The sequence below is a fragment of the Sminthopsis crassicaudata genome, chromosome 5, assembly GCF_048593235.1.
Source record: "Sminthopsis crassicaudata isolate SCR6 chromosome 5, ASM4859323v1, whole genome shotgun sequence".
NCBI lineage: Eukaryota > Metazoa > Chordata > Mammalia > Dasyuromorphia > Dasyuridae > Sminthopsis > Sminthopsis crassicaudata.
In genome coordinates, this window is record NC_133621.1 from 37,075,377 (window position 1) to 37,091,877 (window position 16,501).

At 40.6% G+C, this 16,501-nt stretch overlaps 2 pseudogenes; both read right to left on the reverse strand.

Moving 5' to 3' along the window:
• Window positions 1-948: 948 nt before the first annotated feature.
• On the reverse strand, window positions 949-2,910 carry LOC141543816 (RNA polymerase II elongation factor ELL2 pseudogene; annotated as a pseudogene).
• A 6,205-nt stretch (window positions 2,911-9,115) lies between these two features.
• LOC141543817 (RNA polymerase II elongation factor ELL2 pseudogene) lies at window positions 9,116-11,065 on the reverse strand (annotated as a pseudogene).
• Window positions 11,066-16,501: the final 5,436 nt, after the last annotated feature.

Consider the following 16,501-nt stretch of genomic DNA (forward strand, 5'->3'; position numbering starts at 1 on the left):
CATAATGAATGTTGGAGGGAATGCGGGAAAACTGGGACACTGAGGCCTTGCTGGTGGAGTTGTGAAAGAATCCAGCCATTCTGGAAAGCAATTTGGAACTATGCCCCAAAAGTTATGAAAGTGTGTATATACCCTTTGATTCAGCAGTCCTACTACTGGGCTTATATCCCAAAGAAATACTAAAGAATGGAAAGGGACCTGTATGTGCCAAAATGTTTGTGGCAGCCCTATTTGTAGTGGGTAGAAAATGGAAATTGAATGGATGCCCATCAATTGGAGAATAGTTGGGTGAATTATGCTATATGAATGTTATGGAATAGTATTGCTCTGTAGGAAATGACCAGCAGGGTGAATATAGAGAGGCTTGGAAAGACTTCCAATGAACTGATGCTGAGTGAAATGAGCAGAACCAGGAGATCACTGTACACTACAGCAATACTACTGTATGGAGAAATATTCTGATTGAAGTGGATATCTTCAACAAAGAGAAGATCTGATTCAGTTCCAGTTGAGCAATGATGGACAGAAACAGCTACACCCAGAGAAGGAACACTGGGAGTTGAGTGTAAACTGTTTGCACTATTGTCTTTCCACCCAGGTTACTTGTTCCTTCAGAATACAATTCTTACTGTGCAAGAAGAAGTTTGGTTTTCCACACATATATTGTATCTAGGATATGCTGTTAACACATTTAACATGTGTGGGATTGCCTGTCATCTAGGGGAGGGAGTAGAGGGAGAGAGGGGGAAATTTGGAAAAAATGAATACAAGAAATATTGTGGTAAAAAAATTACAAAATTAAAAAAAAAAAAAACGTAACCCAAAGTTTGCTAATAGTGAAACTTTCAAATGGCCAAGTTTCAATATTTTAGAATCTTCCAGCAATTCATTTGAAATTTTAAATAAATAAGCTTAAGTTTATTCACATCTTCTGGTCTAAGCAGAGGTCTAGTGCTGTTGGTCGAATTCACCTATTAGTCTTTTGATGTGAGCCAACTTGTTATGAAGATAATCACATCTGGATTTTTCTTCGTGGTAATTGGGACTAGCCTTATTGAGCTTCTGATATTCTTTTAAGACCTCTTCATGAAGAGTCTGATACTCTTTGGAGCCTGGAGAAAGACGCTGACGTTTTGCATCAAGTTTCCTAAACCTTGTGGCCACCGTCTCCATTCTGGCATGCAAAGTTCTATACTCATCATACTCTGTATTGAAGTCATCTGTATAATTCTGGCGTTGCTCATGTGAGCCAATAGCAATATATTTTATTAAGTAATCTGGCAGTTCAATAGTTGATGAAGGGTCAGTGGAGGTAGGGCCAACCTCTTTAACTCCATCATTTGAATCCAGACTAGAGCTATTTAGCTTGGCAATTTCCTCTTTCGTCTTAAGGTCTTTCCCCTTTTCCTCAATGGGCTGTTTTTGAATTGGGTCCTTTTCCTTATGTTTTTTAGATTTTTCTTTAGATTTTTTATGTGCCATTGAATGCTTGTCTTCCATGGGCTTTGCACCCTTCGACAGGATTGAATCAGGGGGTGGGATTTCCAAAGAAGTCCTAGAGGTATCTTTGTCCTGCTGGCGCTCAAAGATGCTACCATTTGGACTACAGCTGTCCATAGGTAGATCTTGAGTCCCCCTGCCTTCTGGAGTGCTAGGGGACTTGGAGCTAGACTTTGCAGTCTGAGGAGGATTTGAAACTGGAAGGTGGGTTGAAGGAAGAGGTGGTGGAGTTGGGCTGGCAGCAGTTGGAGGAGGAGGAGGAGGAGGAGGAGGAGGAGGAGGAGAGGGAGGAGGTGATGGGGGTGGGGGTGGAGCCCCAGCATTTTTTTGAAGGGTAGAATTCAAATGACCGTTGCATGTTGGAGGAGCTCTCTTTGTCAGGTGAGATATCCGAGGTTTTTTATTCCTTAAAGGATCTATGAAATCTGAATCCAAGAGGCGTTTCTGAGAAGCAGAAGGCGCAGCCTCTTTCCTAGAACGTTGAGGAGCTTCTGAAGCGCTGGTGCTCGAGTCATTCTGGGGAGATGGATTCAATTTTCTCGATAGCACTAACTCCAGGGACTCTCTCTCTGTCTCATTGTATCCCGGCCAATCTTTTTGGAGCTCTTGAAATACAGAATCCTTTAAGGAATAAGAGAGGTCCTTGGGATTCAGCTTGGCCACCCGTTGAAGGATGGCTCCGAGGGAGTCCTTGTCTTTTGGAGAAACGCCATCTCTCTGTAATCGAGCCAAGAGTTCTGGTTTCTTGTAAGTCTTCAGGGCCAGGAGGTGAATCACCCTGGCCCTGTAGGGCCGCCCAGAAACACTGTCCTTCAGCTGGGTCTTCCGGAGGGTAGGTGCAAGCTCAATAGGAGCTGCCCTTTTTCTCTCGGGGGCTGCCTGTGGCCCAGCTGGAGGCGCTTTCCCAATTTCTTCTCTTCTTCCTGCAATGGGTCCTCCGGCTTTGCTAACGTTTGTCCCTGGGTTCCGGGATTCCTCTTCTGCCTGCCTCCTGCCTTCTCTTGGCACTTGAGAGGAGTCCTTTGTTGCCCTGACTGTAACTTGATCTTGAATAACTCCCAGGCAGTGGAGCTGTGAGGCCCCAGAAGTGGAGACAGTTTGGCGGACGCACTCAAAGCTTTCCTGAGGGTGATCTTTGCCAGGGGTGGACAGGGAGAAGCTAAAGTTCTGCACTTCCTTTGGACGATCCTTTTTGGGAATTCTGAGCAGCCCCTCGAATCCCTGGAACTGAATGGAAGGTCTGGAAGGAGTTCCATGCTTGTGGCTCTGGTAGGTCTCCAGCGCCCGGATCGCCGTGTCCGTGAGCTTCACGTGCACCACGGTGAGATTGTCCTGGCCCAGGCTCCCGCCAGATAAGCCGTAGCGCCGCTGCTCGCGCAGACCCCCCGCCGCCGGCCCCCCCGTCGCCATGTTAAGCTCCTCAGGAGGCTGCTGCTGCCGCTGCCGCTTCTGCTAGTGCTGCTGCTGCCGCTGCTTCTGAGGCCGCTGCTGCTGCTGCCGCTGCTTCTGAGGCCGCTGCTGCTGCTGCTGCCTCCAGCACAGCTCCCCGCGTTGGGCGCTAAATTGGAGTGTCCTGTCTGCTCTCAATTGTAAGCCTTCTCTGGGAGGAGGATTTTTCTCTGCTTTTCCTTCCGTTCTTGCGAATCTTCTCTTGTCCAAGCGTCCCCAGTCAGCTCCACAGCAGAATCTGCAATTCCCTTCTTCCGGAATCCTGGCTCCTTAAATACTCCCGGAGAATGGGCTTACAGACCAATCAGCAAGCTCTTGCGAAGGTGTCAACTCCTTTAGAGGTGGCAACTAAAGGTGTCAACTCTGAGCTAGAGAACTGTTAAGTACTGACTTAGCCCCCAGGAAGGAACCTAACGGGAAATAGAGGGAGGAGATAGCGCTCATTGTATGAATCACTCTGATATGAAGGAAGGAAAAATGAAATGAGCAGAACCTGAAGAAATTATCCATAGTAAGCATTATTGCCAGAATGGTCAACAATGAAAGAAATAGATAATCTTTTTTTAAAATCATTTTTATCATTGATCCCTAATCAATCCAATGATCAAAGAGGACTATGAAGATCCCCTCAGGAAAATGTTATCCACCTCTGAGTGAAGATTAAAGTATGTTTAGTTTTACTTTATTATTATACTTGCCTTTTCTTTTGGGGGGAGGCAACACGGTTAATAGGTATTCCATGACCTTACATATATAATCGATAACACAACAGGTGGGGGAGGGTTTAGAAAGAGGAAGAGAATTACGACTCCATTTTTTAAAGGAATGTTACAAAATGTACAAAAACAATTTTCTTCAAGAATAGCTAAATCTTTTCCAGCTGATCTTTTTTCATGATATTGCTGTTACTGTGTACAATGATCTCTTGAATTTAGTCACTTCACTTTGTATGAGGTCATAGAAGTCTTTCCAAGTTATCTGCAAACTAATGTGTTTGTCATTTCTTCTAGCACTATAGTATTCTGTCACAACCCTATACTACATCTTGTTCAGCCATTCCCCAACTAAAGGGCATCCCCTCAATTTCTAATTCTTTGCTATTATAAAATGATTTTTGGCCAATATTTTCTTCTGTGCTTCAAAGGAAGGGAACAGACAGTCGTAATTGTGGGCCACACCTGAAAATGTTTAACTGTCTATGAAAGCTAATTAAATAGCTGAGGGGTCAAGCTGAGCTGTATGATTTATTAGCCAAATAAAATGAGGCATGATAAATAGGTCAGTGGATCCCCCACTGATCAGTCAGCCCATAGATCCTGAATACAGAGTGAGACAGATTAAAAACAATTAATCAAATAAGACGAATTAATAAAAAAAAAAAAAAACTAAACACTTAACCAGGATACAAAATTAGGCAATCAGATTTCTAATTGGAGTAAAGATTCAGGATGTTCCAAATTTTTTGGGGGGGATATTAAACAAATACAATTCCCTAAAATAAGAAAAAGAGATGTCCTCTTCCTCCCTTCCAAATGTTTATGAACAGTCAAAAACCATGGAAATGATAACTGACCAGATTGGGGCCAGTTTTCAGATAAAACATACCGGTTGATGAAGATGAACCCATGTGAGAAAAGTCCTTGCATAAATCTGTGATGGGCCAGGTTCCCTGGTCAACATAACCGACCTTTTCAGTTAAGGTCTAGGCTTAATAATCTAGTTTCCTGATCATGCAGGTCTAGATTCAGACAATGCAATGAGATTTCCCCCAATTCCCTTGACTGAGTAAAGTTTTCTCACAAGACATATCTTGGACTAGGCTAACTGAACAGAAAAGGAAATGTGCTAGCTCCACAATGAAGTGCCAATAAAGAGGCAGTTTGCTTCACTGCTGTTTGCTGTTCCAATTCCCTCCGGGCTTAAAGAACTTTGTGATGCTATGTGATGCTAGAAGACTTTTGATAAATGTTCAATTTGGGTTGCCAAATCTTAGCACACAAGTATGTCCTTAGTATATACACGTTGAATTGATGAGTGGCATCCACTTGTCAAAAATGGCATGTATGAGATGATCTGAACTTTACAAAATCCCCAGATCTCAGTACAAGGGTTCTTATAGGGCATTAAGTCATACTGTTACCAGAATAGGAATTCTCTTCACCCTATTCCCAACAAGTTGTCCTATTCAGGCTTATTTCTCCTATTAGATGCAAGTTCCTCGAGGGAAGGAGCCATTATGCTAATCTCTCTATTCCCCTTACCCTAAGTGCCCAGCCAGAATATGGGTTTATTTATTTTTTTTCAAGATCAAGAAGATCTTCATCTTCTTTTTTGTTTCTTAAGTTTGTATAAGTATAACATTTTTGACAGTACATATGCATAGGTAATTTTTTTTTTTACAACCTTATCCCCTGTCCTACCTTTTCTTCCGGGTTTCCCCCTCCTTCCCTCCACCCTCTCCCCTAGATGGCAGGCATTCCCATACATCTTAAATATCTTATAGTATATCCTAGGTACAATATATATGTGCAGAACCCCATTCTGTTGTTGTTGCAAAGGAAGGATTGTATTCTCAAGGTATAAATAATCTGGGAAGAGAAACCAAACCAAACCAGACCAAACCAAACCAAAAACCAATGCTCCTAGTTTACACTCATTTCCCAGTGTCCCTTCTCTGGGTGTAGCTGATTCTGTCCATCATTGACCAATTGGAATTGGATCAGCTCTTCTCTATGTTGAAGATATCCACTTCCATCAGAATACATCCTCATTCAGTATCATTGTTGAAGTTTATAATGATCCCCTCGTTTTACTCGTTTCACTCAGCATCAGTTGATATAAGTCTCTCCAAGCCTCTCCGTATTCCTCCAGTTGGTCATTTCTTACAGAACAATAATATTCCATAACATTCATATACCATAATTTACCCAACCATTCTCCAATTGATGGACATCCATTCATTTTCCAGGTTTAGCCACTATGACAAGGGCTGCCAGAAACATTTTGGCACACCTTTCCCTTCTTTAGTATATCCTTGGGATATAAGCCCAGTAGTAGCAGTGCTGGGTCAAAGGGTATGCACATTGTGATAACTTTTTGGGCATAATTCCACATTGCTCTCCAGAATGGTTGGATTCTTTCACAACTCCACCGACAATGCATCAGTGTCCCAGTTTTCCCACAGCCCCTCCAACGTTCATCGTTATTAGTTCCTGTCATCTTAGCCAATCTGACAGGTGTCCAATGATATCTCAGAGTTGTCTTAATTTGCATTTCTCTGACCAATCGTGGTTTGGAACACTCTTTCATATGAGTGGAAATAGTTTTAATTTCATCATCTGAAAATTGTCTGTTCATATCCTTTGACCATTTATCAATTGGAGAATGGCTTGATTTCCTATAAAGTCAAGTCAATTCTCTGTATAATTTGGAGATGAGCCCTTTATCAGAACCTTTAACTGTAAAAATGTTTACCCAATTTGTTACTTCCCTTCTAATCTTGTTGGCATTAGTTTTGCTTGTGCAGCAACTTTTTAATTTGGCGTCATCAAAATTTTCTATTTTGTGATCAATACTGGTCTCTAGTTCTCCCTTGGACAACAGCTCCTTCCTCCTCCACAAGTCCGAGAGGGAAACCATCCCATGTTCCTCCATTTTATTTATGATTTCGTTCTTTATGCCTAAATCTCGGACCCATTTTGTTCTTATCTTAGTATGGGGTGTTCAATGTGGGTCCATGCCTAGTTTCTGCCATACTAATTTCCAGTTTTCTCAGCAGTTTTTGTCATGTGACTTCTACCAAACATTTAAAGAACAATTAGCCCAATGTTATATAAACTATTTGGGAAAAGAGGGGATGAAGGAAGGTTGAAAACAGAAAGAAAACAATAGACCAATCTCCTTAATGAATATTGATGCTAAAATCTTAAATAAGATATTAGCAAAAAGACTTCAGAAAATCATCCGCAGGATAATACCCTATGATCAAGTAGGATTCACACGAGGAATACAGGGCTGGTTTAATATTAGGATAACTATTAGTATAATTAACCATATTAATAATCAAATTAATAAAAACCATATGACTTTGTCAGGAGATGCAGAAAAAACATTTGATAAAATACAACATCCATTCCTACTAAAAAACACTTGAGAGTATAGGAATAAATGGACTATTCCTTAGAATAATCAGGATCAAATATTTCTTTATCCCCAAAAGACAACATCCATTCCTATTAAAAACACTTGAGGGTATAGGAATAAATGGACTATTCTTTAAAATAGTCAGGAGCATATATTTAAAACTATCAGTAAGCATCATATGTAATGGGGATAACCTGGAACCTTTCCCAGTAAGATCAGAAGTGAAACAAGGTTGCCCACTATCACCATTACTATTCAATAATGTATTAGAAATGCTAGCCTCGGCAATAAAAGTCGTGAAACAGATTAAGGGAATAATTTGCTATTGGCTAAGAAATAGATTAGTGGATCATTGGAACACCTTAGGTTCACAGGACAAAATAGTGTACAACTATAGCAATCTAGAGTTTGACAAACCCAAAGATACCAACTTTTGGGATAAGAATTCATTATTTGAAAAAAGCTGTTGGGAAAAATGGAAATTAGTATGGCAGAAATTAGATATGGACTCACACTTAACACCATATACCAAGGTAAGATCAAAATGAGTCCATGATTTATGCATAAAGAATGAGATCATAAATAGATTAGAGGAATATAGGATAGTTTACCTCTCAGACTTGTGGAAAAGGAAGGAATTTAGGACCAATGGAGAACTAGAGATCATTATTGATCACAAAATAGAAGATTTTGATTACATGAAATTAAAAAAACTTTTGTACACAAAAACCAAAAAAAAACAAAAACAAAAAAACAAAACAAAAAAACTAATGCAAACAAGATTAGAAGGGAAGTAACAAATTGGGAAAATATGTTTACAGATGAAGATTTTGATAAAGGTCTCATTTCCAAAATATATAGAGAACGGACTCTAATTTATAAGAAATCAAACCATTCCCCAATTGATAAATGGTCAAAGGATAGGAACAGAAAATTTTCAGATGATGAAAGTGAAACGACTTCCATTCATATGAAAGAGTGTTCCAAATCACTCTTGATCAAAGAAATACCAATTAAGACTACTCTGAGATACCACTACACTTCTGTCATTTTGGCTAAGATGACAGGAAAAGATCATAATGAATGTTGGAGGGAATGCGGGAAAACTGGGACACTGAGGCCTTGCTGGTGGAGTTGTGAAAGAATCCAGCCATTCTGGAAAGCAATTTGGAACTATGCCCCAAAAGTTATGAAAGTGTGTATATACCCTTTGATTCAGCAGTCCTACTACTGGGCTTATATCCCAAAGAAATACTAAAGAATGGAAAGGGACCTGTATGTGCCAAAATGTTTGTGGCAGCCCTATTTGTAGTGGGTAGAAAATGGAAATTGAATGGATGCCCATCAATTGGAGAATAGTTGGGTGAATTATGCTATATGAATGTTATGGAATAGTATTGCTCTGTAGGAAATGACCAGCAGGGTGAATATAGAGAGGCTTGGAAAGACTTCCAATGAACTGATGCTGAGTGAAATGAGCAGAACCAGGAGATCACTGTACACTACAGCAATACTACTGTATGGAGAAATATTCTGATTGAAGTGGATATCTTCAACAAAGAGAAGATCTGATTCAGTTCCAGTTGAGCAATGATGGACAGAAACAGCTACACCCAGAGAAGGAACACTGGGAGTTGAGTGTAAACTGTTTGCACTATTGTCTTTCCACCCAGGTTACTTGTTCCTTCAGAATACAATTCTTACTGTGCAAGAAGAAGTTTGGTTTTCCACACATATATTGTATCTAGGATATGCTGTTAACACATTTAACATGTGTGGGATTGCCTGTCATCTAGGGGAGGGAGTAGAGGGAGAGAGGGGGAAATTTGGAAAAAATGAATACAAGAAATATTGTGGTAAAAAAATTACAAAATTAAAAAAAAAAAAAACGTAACCCAAAGTTTGCTAATAGTGAAACTTTCAAATGGCCAAGTTTCAATATTTTAGAATCTTCCAGCAATTCATTTGAAATTTAAAATAAATAATCTTAAGTTTATTCACATCTTCTGGTCTAAGCAGAGGTCTAGTGCTGTTGGTCGAATTCACCTATTAGTCTTTTGATGTGAGCCAACTTGTTATGAAGATAATCACATCTGGATTTTTCTTCGTGGTAATTGGGACTAGCCTGGTTGAGCTTCTGATATTCTTTTAAGACCTCTTCATGAAGAGTCTGATACTCTTTGGAGCCTGGAGAAAGACGCTGACGTTTTGCATCAAGTTTCCTAAACCTTGTGGCCACCGTCTCCATTCTGGCATGCAAAGTTCTATACTCATCATACTCTGTATTGAAGTCATCTGTATAATTCTGGCGTTGCTCATGTGAGCCAATAGCAATATATTTCATTAAGTAATCTGGCAGTTCAATAGTTGATGAAGGGTCAGTGGAGGTAGGGCCAACCTCTTTAACTCCATCATTTGAATCCAGACTAGAGCTATTTAGCTTGGCAATTTCCTCTTTCGTCTTAAGGTCTTTCCCCTTTTCCTCAATGGGCTGTTTTTGAATTGGGTCCTTTTCCTTATGTTTTTTAGATTTTTCTTTAGATTTTTTATGTGCCATTGAATGCTTGTCTTCCATGGGCTTTGCACCCTTCGACAGGATTGAATCAGGGGGTGGGATTTCCAAAGAAGTCCTAGAGGTATCTTTGTCCTGCTGGCGCTCAAAGATGCTACCATTTGGACTACAGCTGTCCATAGGTAGATCTTGAGTCCCCCTGCCTTCTGGAGTGCTAGGGGACTTGGAGCTAGACTTTGCAGTCTGAGGAGGATTTGAAACTGGAAGGTGGGTTGAAGGAAGAGGTGGTGGAGTTGGGCTGGCAGCAGTTGGAGGAGGAGGAGGAGGAGGAGGAGAGGGAGGAGGTGATGGGGGTGGGGGTGGAGCCCCAGCATTTTTTTGAAGGGTAGAATTCAAATGACCGTTGCATGTTGGATGAGCTCTCTTTGTCAGGTGAGATATCCGAGGTTTTTTATTCCTTAAAGGATCTATGAAATCTGAATCCAAGAGGCGTTTCTGAGAAGCAGAAGGCGCAGCCTCTTTCCTAGAACGTTGAGGAGCTTCTGAAGCGCTGGTGCTCGAGTCATTCTGGGGAGATGGATTCAATTTTCTCGATAGCACTAACTCCAGGGACTCTCTCTCTGTCTCATTGTATCCCGGCCAATCTTTTTGGAGCTCTTGAAATACAGAATCCTTTAAGGAATAAGAGAGGTCCTTGGGATTCAGCTTGGCCACCTGTTGAAGGATGGCTCCGAGGGAGTCCTTGTCTTTTGGAGAAACGCCATCTCTCTGTAATCGAGCCAAGAGTTCTGGTTTCTTGTAAGTCTTCAGGGCCAGGAGGTGAATCACCCTGGCCCTGTAGGGCCGCCCAGAAACACTGTCCTTCAGTTGGGTCTTCCGGAGGGTAGGTGCAGGCTCAATAGGAGCTGCCCTTTTTCTCTCGGGGGCTGCCTGTGGCCCAGCTGGAGGCGCTTTCCCAATTTCTTCTCTTCTTCCTGCAATGGGTCCGCCGGCTTTGCTAACGTTTGTCCCTGGGTTCCGGGATTCCTCTTCTGCCTGCCTCCTGCCTTCTCTTGGCACTTGAGAGGAGTCCTTTGTTGCCCTGACTGTAACTTGATCTTGAATAACTCCCAGGCAGTGGAGCTGTGAGGCCCCAGAAGGGGAGACAGTTTGGCGGACGCACTCAAAGCTTTCCTGAGGGTGATCTTTGCCAGGGGTGGACAGGGAGAAGCCAAAGTTCTGCACTTCCTTTGGACGATCCTTTTTGGGAATTCTGAGCAGCCCCTCGAATCCCTGGAACTGAATGGAAGGTCTGGAAGGAGTTCCATGCTTGTGGCTCTGGTAGGTCTCCAGCGCCCGGATCGCCGTGTCCGTGAGCTTCACGTGCACCACGGTGAGATTGTCCTGGCCCAGGCTCCCGCCAGATAAGCCGTAGCGCCGCTGCTCGCGCAGACCCCCCGCCGCCGGCCCCCCCGTCGCCATGTTAAGCTCCTCAGGAGGCTGCTGCTGCCGCTGCCGCTTCTGCTAGTGCTGCTGCTGCCGCTGCTTCTGAGGCCGCTGCTGCTGCTGCCGCTGCTTCTGAGGCCGCTGCTGCTGCTGCTGCTGCTTCTGAGGCCGCTGCTGCTGCTGCTGCTGCTGCTGCCTCTGCTGCTGCTGCTGCCTCCAGCACAGCTCCCCGCGTTGGGCGCTAAATTGGAGTGTCCTGTCTGCTCTCAATTATAAGCCTTCTCTGGGAGGAGGATTTTTCTCTGCTTTTCCTTCCGTTCTTGCGAATCTTCTCTTGTCCAAGCGTCCCCAGTCAGCTCCACCGCAGAATCTGCAATTCCCTTCTTTCGGAATCCTGGCTCCTTAAATACTCCCGGAGAATGGGCTTACAGACCAATCAGCAAGCTCTTGCGAAGGTGTCAACTCCTTTAGAGGTGGCAACTAAAGGTGTCAACTCTGAGCTAGAGAACTGTTAAGTACTGACTTAGCCCCCAGGAAGGAACCTAACGGGAAATAGAGGGAGGAGATAGCGCTCATTGTATGAATCACTCTGATATGAAGGAAGGAAAAATGAAATGAGCAGAACCTGAAGAAATTATCCATAGTAAGCATTATTGCCAGAATGGTCAACAATGAAAGAAATAGATAATCTTTTTTTAAAATCATTTTTATCATTGATCCCTAATCAATCCAATGATCAAAGAGGACTATGAAGATCCCCTCAGGAAAATGTTATCCACCTCTGAGTGAAGATTAAAGTATGTTTAGTTTTACTTTATTATTATACTTGCCTTTTCTTTTGGGGGGAGGCAACACGGTTAATAGGTATTCCATGACCTTACATATATAATCGATAACACAACAGGTGGGGGAGGGTTTAGAAAGAGGAAGAGAATTACGACTCCATTTTTTTAAAGGAATGTTACAAAATGTACAAAAACAATTTTCTTCAAGAATAGCTAAATCTTTTCCAGCTGATCTTTTTTCATGATATTGCTGTTACTGTGTACAATGATCTCTTGAATTTAGTCACTTCACTTTGTATGAGGTCATAGAAGTCTTTCCAAGTTATCTGCAAACTAATGTGTTTGTCATTTCTTCTAGCACTATAGTATTCTGTCACAACCCTATACTACATCTTGTTCAGCCATTCCCCAACTAAAGGGCATCCCCTCAATTTCTAATTCTTTGCTATTATAAAATGATTTTTGGCCAATATTTTCTTCTGTGCTTCAAAGGAAGGGAACAGACAGTCGTAATTGTGGGCCACACCTGAAAATGTTTAACTGTCTATGAAAGCTAATTAAATAGCTGAGGGGTCAAGCTGAGCTGTATGATTTATTAGCCAAATAAAATGAGGCATGATAAATAGGTCAGTGGATCCCCCACTGATCAGTCAGCCCATAGATCCTGAATACAGAGTGAGACAGATTAAAAACAATTAATCAAATAAGATGAATTAATAAAAAAAAAAAAAAAAACTAAACACTTAACCAGGATACAAAATTAGGCAATCAGATTTCTAATTGGAGTAAAGATTCAGGATGTTCCAAATTTTTTGGGGGGGATATTAAACAAATACAATTCCCTAAAATAAGAAAAAGAGATGTCCTCTTCCTCCCTTCCAAGTGTTTATGAACAGTCAAAAACCATGGAAATGATAACTGACCAGATTGGGGCCAGTTTTCAGATAAAACATACCGGTTGATGAAGATGAACCCATGTGAGAAAAGTCCTTGCATAAATCTGTGATGGGCCAGGTTCCCTGGTCAACATAACCGACCTTTTCAGTTAAGGTCTAGGCTTAATAATCTAGTTTCCTGATCATGCAGGTCTAGATTCAGACAATGCAATGAGATTTCCCCCAATTCCCTTGACTGAGTAAAGTTTTCTCACAAGACATATCTTGGACTAGGCTAACTGAACAGAAAAGGAAATGTGCTAGCTCCACAATGAAGTGCCAATAAAGAGGCAGTTTGCTTCACTGCTGTTTGCTGTTCCAATTCCCTCCGGGCTTAAAGAACTTTGTGATGCTATGTGATGCTAGAAGACTTTTGATAAATGTTCAATTTGGGTTGCCAAATCTTAGCACACAAGTATGTCCTTAGTATATACACGTTGAATTGATGAGTGGCATCCACTTGTCAAAAATGGCATGTATGAGATGATCTGAACTTTACAAAATCCCCAGATCTCAGTACAAGGGTTCTTATAGAGCATTAAGTCATACTGTTACCAGAATAGGAATTCTCTTCACCCTATTCCCAACAAGTTGTCCTATTCAGGCTTATTTCTCCTATTAGATGCAAGTTCCTCGAGGGAAGGAGCCATTATGCTAATCTCTCTATTCCCCTTACCCTAAGTGCCCAGCCAGAATATGGGTTTATTTATTTTTTTTTCAAGATCAAGAAGATCTTCATCTTCTTTTTTGTTTCTTAAGTTTGTATAAGTATAACATTTTTGACAGTACATATGCATAGGTAATTTTTTTTTTTACAACCTTATCCCCTGTCCTACCTTTTCTTCCGGGTTTCCCCCTCCTTCCCTCCACCCTCTCCCCTAGATGGCAGGCATTCCCATACATCTTAAATATCTTATAGTATATCCTAGGTACAATATATATGTGCAGAACCCCATTCTGTTGTTGTTGCAAAGGAAGGATTGTATTCTCAAGGTATAAATAATCTGGGAAGAGAAACCAAACCAAACCAGACCAAACCAAACCAAAAACCAATGCTCCTAGTTTACACTCATTTCCCAGTGTCCCTTCTCTGGGTGTAGCTGATTCTGTCCATCATTGACCAATTGGAATTGCATCAGCTCTTCTCTATGTTGAAGATATCCACTTCCATCAGAATACATCCTCATTCAGTATCATTGTTGAAGTTTATAATGATCCCCTCGTTTTACTCGTTTCACTCAGCATCAGTTGATATAAGTCTCTCCAAGCCTCTCCGTATTCCTCCAGTTGGTCATTTCTTACAGAACAATAATATTCCATAACATTCATATACCATAATTTACCCAACCATTCTCCAATTGATGGACATCCATTCATTTTCCAGGTTTAGCCACTATGACAAGGGCTGCCAGAAACATTTTGGCACACCTTTCCCTTCTTTAGTATATCCTTGGGATATAAGCCCAGTAGTAGCAGTGCTGGGTCAAAGGGTATGCACATTGTGATAACTTTTTGGGCATAATTCCACATTGCTCTCCAGAATGGTTGGATTCTTTCACAACTCCACCGACAATGCATCAGTGTCCCAGTTTTCCCATAGCCCCTCCAACGTTCATCGTTATTAGTTCCTGTCATCTTAGCCAATCTGATAGGTGTCCAATGATATCTCAGAGTTGTCTTAATTTGCATTTCTCTGACCAATCGTGGTTTGGAACACTCTTTCATATGAGTGGAAATAGTTTTAATTTCATCATCTGAAAATTGTCTGTTCATATCCTTTGACCATTTATCAATTGGAGAATGGCTTGATTTCTTATAAAGTCAAGTCAATTCTCTGTATAATTTGGAGATGAGCCCTTTATCAGAACCTTTAACTGTAAAAATGTTTACCCAATTTGTTACTTCCCTTCTAATCTTGTTGGCATTAGTTTTGCTTGTGCAGCAACTTTTTAATTTGGCGTCATCAAAATTTTCTATTTTGTGATCAATACTGGTCTCTAGTTCTCCCTTGGACAACAGCTCCTTCCTCCTCCACAAGTCCGAGAGGGAAACCATCCCATGTTCCTCCATTTTATTTATGATTTCGTTCTTTATGCCTAAATCTCGGACCCATTTTGTTCTTATCTTAGTATGGGGTGTTCAATGTGGGTCCATGCCTAGTTTCTGCCATACTAATTTCCAGTTTTCTCAGCAGTTTTTGTCATGTGACTTCTACCAAACATTTAAAGAACAATTAGCCCAATGTTATATAAACTATTTGGGAAAAGAGGGGATGAAGGAAGGTTGAAAACAGAAAGAAAACAATAGACCAATCTCCTTAATGAATATTGATGCTAAAATCTTAAATAAGATATTAGCAAAAAGACTTCAGAAAATCATCCGCAGGATAATACCCTATGATCAAGTAGGATTCACACGAGGAATACAGGGCTGGTTTAATATTAGGATAACTATTAGTATAATTAACCATATTAATAATCAAATTAGTAAAAACCATATGACTTTGTCAGGAGATGCAGAAAAAACATTTGATAAAATACAACATCCATTCCTACTAAAAAACACTTGAGAGTATAGGAATAAATGGACTATTCCTTAGAATAATCAGGATCAAATATTTCTTTATCCCCAAAAGACAACATCCATTCCTATTAAAAACACTTGAGGGTATAGGAATAAATGGACTATTCTTTAAAATAGTCAGGAGCATATATTTAAAACTATCAGTAAGCATCATATGTAATGGGGATAACCTGGAACCTTTCCCAGTAAGATCAGAAGTGAAACAAGGTTGCCCACTATCACCATTACTGTTCAATAATGTATTAGAAATGCTAGCCTCGGCAATAAAAGTCGTGAAACAGATTAAGGGAATAATTTGCTATTGGCTAAGAAATAGATTAGTGGATCATTGGAACACCTTAGGTTCACAGGACAAAATAGTGTACAACTATAGCAATCTAGAGTTTGACAAACCCAAAGATACCAACTTTTGGGATAAGAATTCATTATTTGAAAAAAGCTGTTGGGAAAAATGGAAATTAGTATGGCAGAAATTAGATATGGACTCACACTTAACACCATATACCAAGGTAAGATCAAAATGAGTCCATGATTTATGCATAAAGAATGAGATCATAAATAGATTAGAGGAATATAGGATAATTTACCTCTCAGACTTGTGGAAAAGGAAGGAATTTAGGACCAATGGAGAACTAGAGATCATTATTGATCACAAAATAGAAGATTTTGATTACATGAAATTAAAAAACTTTTGTACAAAAAAAACAAAAACAAAAAAACAAAACAAAAAAACTAATGCAAACAAGATTAGAAGGGAAGTAACAAATTGGGAAAATATGTTTACCGATGAAGATTTTGATAAAGGTCTCATTTCCAAAATATATAGAGAACGGACTCTAATTTATAAGAAATCAAACCATTCCCCAATTGATAAATGGTCAAAGGATAGGAACAGAAAAATTTCAGATGATGAAAGTGAAACGACTTCCATTCATATGAAAGAGTGTTCCAAAACACTCTTGATCAAAGAAATACCAATTAAGATTACTCTGAGATACCACTACACTTCTGTCATTTTGGCTAAGATGACAGGAAAAGATCATAATGAATGTTGGAGGGAATGCGGGAAAACTGGGACACTGAGGCCTTGCTGGTGGAGTTGTGAAAGAATCCAGCCATTCTGGAAAGCAATTTGGAACTATGCCCCAAAAGTTATGAAAGTGTGTATA